At 45.0% G+C, this 10587-nt stretch overlaps 2 long non-coding RNA genes across 2 annotated transcripts; both read right to left on the minus strand.

Moving 5' to 3' along the window:
• Positions 1-277: 277 nt before the first annotated feature.
• LOC308466377 lies at positions 278-8370 on the minus strand. The gene is made up of 2 exons (XR_013980813.1): positions 7585-8370; positions 278-563 (listed from the first exon to the last, which is right to left on the minus strand). It is a non-coding gene; the product is annotated as an uncharacterized lncRNA (long non-coding RNA).
• LOC308466543 lies at positions 3656-4337 on the minus strand. Its single transcript, XR_013980875.1, has 2 exons — positions 3977-4337; positions 3656-3897 (listed from the first exon to the last, which is right to left on the minus strand). It is a non-coding gene; the product is annotated as an uncharacterized lncRNA (long non-coding RNA).
• Positions 8371-10587: the final 2217 nt, after the last annotated feature.

Consider the following 10587-nt stretch of genomic DNA (forward strand, 5'->3'; position numbering starts at 1 on the left):
AAAAAGTGATGGTGGTGGGGATCAAACCCAGAAATTCAAAGCATTTGCTCCATCCCTTTCAAGGAGTTGCAGTGAGGACACATGAATGTTGGTTTGCAAGCCCCTCCATAGAGGCTGGCCCCTCTCACTGTCCTCGGAGCTTGCTTACCGGTAACCTCCTCTGGCTGATATCTCGGACAGACCAGGGAGATTTTGATAGGCAACATTTTCCCAAGCGTGGGTAAAATGCACAACCCCTCCCTCCTGCTTCTGCAGGGGAAAGAAATTAAGTCAGAAATCTATTTACATGATGTTTATTTCTGACATTACAGCACTAGAGAAAAACACGTCCTTTCAGTTCAGTTCTTCTAGCAAGTCAGTCAAACTTCCTGAACATGCGCACACAGAAGGTTTCAAGTTACACTCTTCACAAAGACTTATCCAGCCTGTGAACGTCCTGGGAAACTCTTCTTTCCCACAGATAGGCGCATCATGTGATGTCAACAATCTGGCTGTCTGCAGCGGTGATGTTTCCATATACTGCCATCCTCCCCCATATGAATCATCGTTAGCTGCAGACAAAGCTTGATCCAGAGAAGAAAACAAACAGTTGTTATATATATAACAATCCCCTGTTGTTTCAGTTCCACCCTTGGAACTATCCGCCACTGGTTTCACCAATGTAACTCTCTGGTTGTCTGTTTTCCAAGGAATGAGTGCATCTGCATTACCTTGGTTAGGAAATGTAGTGTTACGCTTAGCAACTCCCTGTTGTGTCTTTGTCTCCGACTTAGACATACCCGTAACCTGGCTTGAGTTGTCAACAATAGTAACACATGCTACAGCTGAGTTAGCAAACTCTTTTGAATACCTCTTGGGTGGTACGCCCTTTGTTATTCTCTCAGACCTGCGTATGAGGTGCTGATCCTCTTTGCTGACTGGTTCAGTCTCAGGACTTTTTGGAGAACCAGTTCCAATAGTAAACAGTGGTTCATCCTTAACCTGTGAAGATCTAGCTTTTGTATGTGAACCTTTCTCAATAACTGTGTTAACAGAACTCTCCGAGCTTCCTGTGTCACTTTCAGTATCACTATAATCAGAATAATCAAATTCATCATCTGAATCATCAGCAGTGGAAAATGCGTGAAAAATTACTCTCTCCTGTCCAGGAGCACTTTCTAGAAATTTTGTGAGACTCACCTGACCAGATTCAGACAAAATTACTCCGTAGAGACCCTTTTCATAACCCACAAAAATGCCTCTGGCATTCTTCACCCCATCTGGAGTTTCAGTCCTGATTTGAGATCCAAAAACCTTAAAATGCGCGACAGAAGGTTTTCTGTGGAACAGCTTCTCAAAAGGAGAGCATTCCATACCTTTTGAAACCTTTCTCACCCAAGTGTAACAAAAACATGATAAAGATTCAGCCCAATACTCATGTGGCAAGTGTGAACTCAGCAATTGTGCCTTCATGCCATTCTGCAACTCTCTGTTCACTTTTACACACACAGTTTTGTTCCATGCAGCTTCAGAAACAGCAACCTTGTGCTCTATCCCTTGCTTCTCCAGGAAATCCTGAAAATCCTGTGAAAGAAAAAATGGCTTCTCATCTGTGAAAAGAAAATCAATTTTAGCATCATGAATATTCTTAACCTTATCACAAAACTCCTTAAACCTTTCTAAGGTTTCTCTGGGACTCTGCAACATGTAAATCCATACATATTGAGAAAAATGATCAACAAATACAAGATAGTATTTTGCATTGCCTCTAGAAGGTGCTAAAGGACCAATTACATCAGCATACACTCGCTGAAAAACACTGTTAACCTTCGTTGCCTTTCCTCTTGTGTCTTCTTTCGAGATACCTGCAAGAGAAAGCATTTTAGATTCACATGCTGTGCACATTTTATAGTCCGATTCCTCAAATGTCAACAGATACAGTCCATCTTTCTCTCTGGCAGAAAGATACAGCTCTCCATCTTTGTAGATTTTGCAGCTTTCCTCATCATAGGATAACACCAGTTTCTTCTTAGTGATTTGAGATACACTCAACAGATTGTACTTTAAATCTGGAACAAAATAAACATTGTTTATAGTCAAGTTCAGGCTTTCCAGATACACAGTTCCGATCCCGGTTGCTTCCATTTCCTGACCATTGGCCAGTTTCACAGTGAAGCGTTGCTTCTCAAATGTAGAAAACAGTTCCCGGCGTGACGTCATGTGTTGCTTCGCTCCTGTGTCTACAATAAATGAGTTCTCCACGGATGATGTGGCTTTTAGGGACATCAAAGCCATATCTGGTTTTGCCTGGGACTGGGTACGACCTTTGCTTGAAGCCTCAGGCTTTACAGAGCTCCCTCTAGCTCCTTTCTCCTGATGTGGTGTCTCCTAACGAACAGCGTTCTGAGCTACAGCTTTCTCCTCTGTAGCAATAGTAGTGGGGGTGCTTGATTTCCGAGCTTCACTCCCCCCATCAGCAACAGCCATTGCAGCAAAAACAGGATCATCAACAGCAACAGCAGCAACAGTCCCTTCACTTCCTTGTTGTGGCTCAAAGCTCCTCCCAGCTTTCGATGAGCTCTCAAGAATTTGGCTAGCTTCATCTTGGCTCTCCCCCTTTGGTGCAACCAATTCTCGGTCCTTGCTTCCCACCCCAGCTTCACAAGCTTTGCGGAGTGACTCCCAAGCGACCCTTGGTTCTTGTGCACCCTTTAGGACTGGCGCAAGATGAGCGTCCACATTTTCCGCCAAAATTCTCAGGACACGCTGCTTCAATTCACTTTGAATTGCAGCCTTCTTCCCCTGTGCTTGTACAGCAACAGGCTGTGGGGTGTGGATTAAGTCTCATAATTGCTCTCCCACCAGCAAGAATTCCATTGCAAATGACCATTCTAGCCAATTTTGGCTATTCAGTTTCTGAGAGAACAGAGCCATCTTTAATCCAAGCTGCAGCTTCAGCTACAAGCTGGAAAATCCAAAAGTCTATTGGGCTGTTTACAAGCTGCTTGCAATTGGCAGTCAGCCCAGCTGTCTGGAATTTTCCCTTCCACAGAGAATCTGTAAACAATAAGCCTTTGCTGCAATCCAACAGCTCTTTGCTTGGAAAGTCCCTTTTCCAACAGTTTGTTTACATCAAGCGTCACTGAAAAACCCAGCCTTGCTTTCGTTTTTGAAGCTTCTTTTCTCTCTATGCTCTTTAAGCTAACCAGCCCATAAATTTAGCTCAAAAAGTACTCACGACCTGTCGCTTAGCAACGGAACTTCTTATCAGCTCTGGAATGCGAAGTATTTGGCCTCTCTCCGCTCTGTTTTATCCAAAACAGGAGCCTTTTTTTCTCAGGGAACCGAAGACTTTTCAATTCGCGTTCACCATCCAGCCATAAATCAGCATCGCAGAGGTGCGTGGATCGCTGCTTATCAGCAAAAAAAGTCTCCCACCTGGTGCTCAGCCATCTTGTTGTTGCAACCATCCTCTGCTACCACTTGTTGGTTTGCAAGCCCCCTCCATAGAGGCTGGCCCCTCTCACTGTCCTTGGAGCTTGCTTACCGGTAACCTCCTCTGGCTGATATCTTGGACAGACCAGGGAGATTTTGATAGGCGACATTTTCCCAAGCGTGGGTAAAATGCACAACCCCTCCCTCCTGCTTCTGCAGGGGAAAGAAATTAAGTCAGAAATCTATTTACATGATGTTTATTTCTGACATTACAGCACTAGAGAAAAACACGTCCTTTCAGTTCAGTTCTTCTAGCAAGTCAGTCAAACTTCCTGAACATGCGCACACAGAAGGTTTCAAGTTACACTCTTCACAAAGACTTATCCAGCCTGTGAACGTCCTGGGAAACTCTTCTTTCCCACAGATAGGCGCATCATGTGATGTCAACAATCTGGCTGTCTGCAGCGGTGATGTTTCCATATACTGACAATGAAAACAAAGCCTGGAATCTAGCTCACAAAATTGGACCCTTCTTAGTCCTGTTGATTTAAAACACACACACGCAACAGTCCCTGTGTTTGTGTGTGTGTGTTTTAAACCAACAGGACTAAGAAGGGCCCGATTTTGTGAGGGCTGAGACAGCCAAATGAAACAGCTAATATTCTTGCTCTGCTCATTCCCCTCCCAAGCTAAATCGGGTGTTTGAGGGTTTGAACAGAGTTGTATTGTGTTTAGATGACATTTGGATAACAGGAACGTGGAAATAAATCTTCAAAATGTGTGGAGCGAGTGACAGAAAAGTAGCTTTGAGGTAAACGCAGAGAAATGTTCATTCTGCCCCCCCTGCCTGCAGGTTTCTTACTTGACATCTTATATAGATGCTGAAGGCTAATCTTCTTGAAGTGGGGGGGGGGGGTGGAATGGAAGGAATTGCCAATGCCCTGGTATCCCGCAATGTTTTGGAATGGAAATAATTTGTGGCTTATGTAAAACTATTAAGATCCGGCCATTTTAATTAACCCCCTATCAGTATTCTAATGCAAAAAAATTAAAAAATGTAGAGCATGGGGACGGGGGGGGGGAGGGAGAAAAGTAAAAAAAACGGTCAGTTTTCATGGAAGCAAAAAAGAAACGGAGCATTTCAGATCTGCCAATGCCTTTCCATCCAGAATTTACCTGTGGTGCCTCATTTGTGGAGTTGCAATCTCCCCACATATATATCCAGGTGGGGCAAAAACATCAGCAGCTAAAATTCTTGACTGCATTCTTGGAACAATAAGTGTTCCACTGACATGCAGGTTGCTCTGAGGAACAGGTGGACGAAACCCTCACACAAAATGGTCGCTACCTGCCTGCATTAAAATAATTAAAAACCATAAACTTCCTGTGCTTTCTTCTCACAAGGGCATTGACACTAGCAGGGTGAGTAACCTTTCTCCCCTGAGAGCAGATTTGTTTATTATGGTTTAATAGATTTGTTTATTATGGTTTAATATGGTCTTTCTGGACAATGGCCCAACACATTTTAGCAGGTAAAGGTTAAGGCGCTGTGATCTAAACCATTGAACCTCTTGGGGTTGCCGATCAGAAGGTCGACAGTTCAAATCCGTGCGACAGGGTGAGCTCCCGTTGCTCTGTCCCAGCTCCTGCCAACCGAGCAGTTCGAAAGCACGCCAGTGCAAGTAGATAAATAGGTACCGCTGTGGCGGGAAGGTAAATGGCGTTTCCGTGCGCTCTGGTTTCCGTCACGGCGTTCTGTTGTGCCAGAAGCGGTTTAGTCATGCTGGCCACATGACCCGGAAAGCTGTCTGTGGACAAATGCCGGCTCCCTCAGCCTGAAAGTGAGATGAGTGCCACAACTCCATAGTCGCCTTTGACTGGACTTAAGCATCCAGGGGTCCTTTACCTTTACCCTTACTTCTTAGCACCTGAAGGGAGCCACAAAATAGCGTCTCCCTCTGCCAGGGAAGAAGGGCTAAGTGAAGATCTATACTGGGAACAAAGAAGGAGTAAAGTTCTACATTGAGATTTGCTGTCCCTGTGGATTCTGCTGCCAGAGGCAGTTGCCTCACCTTGCCTCATTAGTGGGCCGGCTCTGCTTCCAGGGACCACATGCCAATAGAGGTGCAGATAGATGCAAAAATGAATGTAAATCTTAATGTTGTACAGCAGACTAGTTTGTACCCACCCTCAGAGACACTCTGTCTTACATCTTGGCATGCAAGAGGCGTCATCAGAGTTCTTTTTTAAAAAACAAAAAAAATCTTTATTGGTTTAAAATCAAAACATACACACAAAACAAAAGTTTTTTAAAAAGAAAAAGACGAAAAAGAAAAGAAGACGAAACAAAAGAAGCACGACACATCTCTTACAAACAAAAAATAGTAGAACAATACATCACAAATTCACAAAAATGTTCCGACCATCAGCTTCCGACTTCCTTGATATGGGTTCTTTGTTTTCCTAATTACTTGCCTCTATTTTTCAATAGGGACACTGGTGGCACTGTGGGTTAAACCACAGAACCTAGGGCTTGCCGATCAGAAGGTGGGCGGTTCGAATCCCTGTGAGGAGGTGAGCTCCCGTTCCTCGGTCCCTGCTCCTGCTCACCTAGCAGTTCGAAAGCACATCAAAGTGCAAGTAGATAAATAGGTATCGCCCTGGCGGGAAGGTAAACGGTGTTTCTGTGCACTGCTCTGGATCGCCAGAAGCGGCTTAGTCATGCTGGCCACATGACCCGGAAGCTGTACACCGGCTCCCTCGGCCAATAAAGCGAGATGAGCGCCACAACCCCAGAGTCCTGGTCAGGGGTCCTTTTACCCTTTTACTATTTTTCAATAAACTTTGCCGTTATTAAATCTTGTTTGACTTCTCTATACCTTAACCAATTCTGAGAGTTATTTGAAGCATTCTAAAGTTTTTATATGGGGACAGTGTTATTTTAAATATTGTCTATAGATCTCCCATTCTCTTTTGAGCTTTTGGGTTGATCGATCTCTGATCTGTTCCATCATATATGCTAGTTCCATGTATTCAAGCATTTTTACTTGCCAGGGACACTCCTGGATTCACAGAAGCTGTCCCAGTTTTTAAATTTGATCCTGGAATGTCCCGCTTTTCCTTAGGCTATTCCTATTTTCATCGGAGAAACGTTAGAGGGTATGCATTTGGGCAAACAAAGAGGCCATTTTGAAGTATCGATTTGGGTTTGTCACTTAATTTCCCTGTCTTTTGCAAAGCCCCGAGGGCTTATTTGGGAAGGGAGAGAACAAGGGAAGAGACCTGCCTTGCTTAATTTGGATATAGATCACCTTTTGAAACCGGTAAAGATTCAGTGCTTTCATTTGCCTTCCCTACGAGATTGTTTTAAAGGATTGTTTCTGGGAGGCCTTAATATATTTCACATCTGCAAAGAGGAGAAGGTCCATAAATTATCCGAGAGGACTTGAGCGCTTGAAGAGAGATGCAAACAGCACATGCCATCAATAAAGACTCTGAGCTATTATACATGCACCTTTCTTTGAGACAACAATTTGATTTTCTTTGTGGGTCGCATTCCGATTTAGCCCTCGGAAACATAAAAGCTCATATATGAATGGAAAGATAAAGTGTGAAGTTAGTCAGGCGGAAAGGCTAGCTACTGAATGAGCTATTTTCAAATGAAGCTCTCTTTCTTTTCTCCCAGCAAAGGAACAGCTAGGAGCCCAGTGCTCATAAATAAAAGTGTTTGCGTACAATTTTAAGTTGTTTCTACATCTCAGCCTCTCCAGAGGAAGAACGTGGCTGTGATGTTATTCTCTATCTTGAAAGATGAATATTTACAGGAATGATCTGCAAAGGGGAAAAAAAATCCCATTATGAACCACTGTGATTAAAACTGAACCCATTTGTATGCTCGGCACAATCAAAGATTTTCCTGGACTCAGCCATAAAGTGGCTGTTTATTCATAGCCAAGAGAGAGAAAGAGAGAGAAAGAGAAGGGGGGGGGAGCATAATCCCATCCCCAAAATATGACAAAGAAGGACACAGGTATGCATAAATTTTGCATGTGCTGATTTATACACACATAAAATATTTAAATTTATAAATAATGTATGGATACATATATGGAGATGCAAAATTTGAAGTGATTACTGTAACTTAAAACAGAGCTATACAAAATATCTCACCATGGTGGAGATGGTTGTGACTAGGCGGCTAGTCTGCTGCCCAGGTGCATTCAAGGTCCTTGCTCTCCCATCTTATGGTTTTTCTTTAAACTGGGTAGCCCTTCAAACGTAGGAATATTGTTGGGCTGGCTGGATGCAGAGGAATGCTGGGAGGAACCAGCTGGGGAACCATCAAGGGAAGAAGGCTCAGAGCCCAGGGACTGGTGGTGGGACGATAATGAGTGGTCAGAGGAGAAGACCTGGACGAGGAGGTGTCAGAAGCTGGAGAGGTAACAGGGCTTAGTGAGCTGGGAGAATCTGTGGCAGAGCATCAGAGGCAGAAGCTGAAGCAGGGGAGGAGGGAGGCGAAGAGGCAGAGATTAGTCCAGCTGGTGAAGAGGCACAGGTGTCTCCCCCTCCTGCTGTGGCAAGCTCCCCTTGCAGCTGATCTCCCAGAACCAGAAGAGTCATGAAGAGGGCGGAGGCAAAGTTATCTTCACGTAGGCAGCATCTCAGATTGCTTGGGAGTAACAATGGGGAGGAAGGGACAGGCAGCTGTGGGGAGGTGGGAACCTTCAGTCTCAGCAAATGTTTCATGGCAACAAGACCTGCCAGAGATGAGTTGCTGTGTTCATTAGGGCTGACATTCCTGTGTAGATCCTGTGTTTGCGAATAAAGAGTTGACTCCAATTTGCTCAGTGTGAATTACTGCTGGCTTACTCCTGCCACTGCCTCACTCTGCTTAATGGTAGGTCCAGTCTTGATCACATAGTGCCCCCACTTGCCAGGAGCAGCTACAGCCATGAGAGTTAAGGAAACGTACACGATTATGACATCACTAGCACATGACATTGCTGGCATGTGACATCACAAAAAGTGATACTGCTGGTAGGACAATAATGAGCAAGCTTCATTCCCCTCTTATTTCCCAGAACCAAAAGAGGCATTAAAAGGTTGGAGGAGAGGTTGGCTTCACAGAGGCTAAATCTCAGATTGCTTGGGGGAAAACCCTGGAGGCAAGGAAACTTAGATGGCTGTTAGGCCTGACATTCTGTGTGATGGCCTGGGATTCGGACTCAGAGGCTGAACCTGAGGAATCCCAGCCTGCACAGGAGTCTCCGTCTCCAGGGCCGGCTGAGCTGGGGCAGGGGCTTGAATCTGAAGCGCCTGTACGTGTGCCGGATCCTCAGGAGCAGACACCAGATGTATCCACTCTGGCTCCGGAGGTGATCGAGGACCCATTGCCTGCAGGTGCTCCTCTCCCAGCCCTGTCAGGGGAAGGTGAGGTTGCCTCTGGGTCCGGTAACCCTCCAGCCTCTCCTGAGCTGCAGAGGCTCAGGGCAGAGAGGCGGAGGGAACTAAGTTCTCGCAGGAGGAGTGCTTGCCTCCAGGCCAGGAGAGGTGAGTCACCTGTGGACCAGGGCCGCCCTATGCCTCAGAGGAGATAAAGGCCAGCCTGCCCAGTCCCAGGTTGCGGGAGCAACAGCGTTGGTTACCTGTTCCTGCCGGCACCCTGTCCTGCTTTCTACCAAAGTTCCTGACCACGCCTGACTCCCTGCCTTGGACCCCGCTGTAGCCTCGGACCAGACACGGACCACGCCGCACGGTAACACCCCCCCATGTTCTTGCAAATGAAGAGTTAACTTCAACCTGCACAGTGTGATTTACTGCTGGCTCACCTGTGAAAACTACCCTCTGTAAAGCAGAACACACAGCCACTCTGTTGTACTAAACAGCCTGCATAGTTGGTCTGGTTTTAAGGCCCAGTATACCTGAAGGAGTGTTTCCACCCTCATAGTTCAGCCTAGACACTGAGGTCCAGCTCCAAGGGCCTTCTGGCAGTTCCCTCACTACGAAAAGTGAGGTTACAGGGAACCAGGCAGAGGGCCTCCTCAGTAGTGGTGCCCTCCCTATGGAATACCCTCCCTTCAGGGAGATAAACAACTATCTGACTTTTAGAAGACATCTGAAGTGAAGAAAGGAGAGTGGGAGCCTTGAAGCTAGCTGCCTAGCACATAGATAGCAGACTAGTGATGATAACTATTTTTGAATTAGCATCTATAAATAAAAATTAGCATATGCAATTGTTCTGCAAATCTGTCTCCTCTTTTACTCTCTCCCCCTCTCCCTTTAATAGGGCACAAGCAGGGATGGGGGAAATCTGTCAGCTCTGGTTTCTTGTTTTCCCAATTTCAACTTTAACTACTGTATTTTTCGCTCTATAAGACGCACTAGACCACAAGACGCACCTAGTTTTTGGAGGAGGAAAACAAGAAAAAAATATTCTGAATCTCAGAAGCCAGAACAGCAAGAGGGATTGCTGTGCAGTGAAAGCAGCAATCCCTCTTGCTCTTCTGGCTTCTGGGATAGCTGTGCAGCCTGCATTTGCTCCGTAAGATGCACACACATTTCCCCTTACTTTTTAGGAGGGAAAATGTGAGTCTTATAGAGCAAAAAATAAGGTACATTTCCGCATCAGTTTGTGATTTTAAAAAAAGGCCTTGTGAAAATTCACCAGCAGTTTAATGCGAATTTATTTTTGTATGCATTTTTGCATCCAATACACACATTTTTGCAAAGCAGTTCCCTCTAATAGAATGCATTTTTGTATGTAGTTTTAAACAAGATGTGCACTTTATGCATACTCTATATCCTAGTGCAAATTAATTGGCTGGAAAACTGCCCTGCAAAATTTGGAGATGTGCAATTTTTGACAGATGGTTGTGTTCCGACTCACGGATAACTTTGGAAAGTGCAGATTAGGTACGTTTGCCTTTAAAATGTGACCTGAATCTAATTTCTCCCCTTTCCTCCGTTCCAGTTGCCACCCTAAGTTGAAGACAGGCTTAAATCTCTCCTTCTGAAACCGGTGGCATTGAAGCTAAAATTTCTAGAATATTTCCCTTCATCTCTCCTTAACTTCTTTAACAACACCATAAACATTCTGAGCCTGAGGGATAAGGCAGTGTATAAATTGCTCTAAATCGAAGGGACGTATAACTGTAACTTGATTAATCTGCTCAT

Source organism: Podarcis pityusensis (assembly GCF_964106645.2).
Source record: "Podarcis pityusensis genome assembly, chromosome: 17".
NCBI lineage: Eukaryota > Metazoa > Chordata > Lepidosauria > Squamata > Lacertidae > Podarcis > Podarcis pityusensis.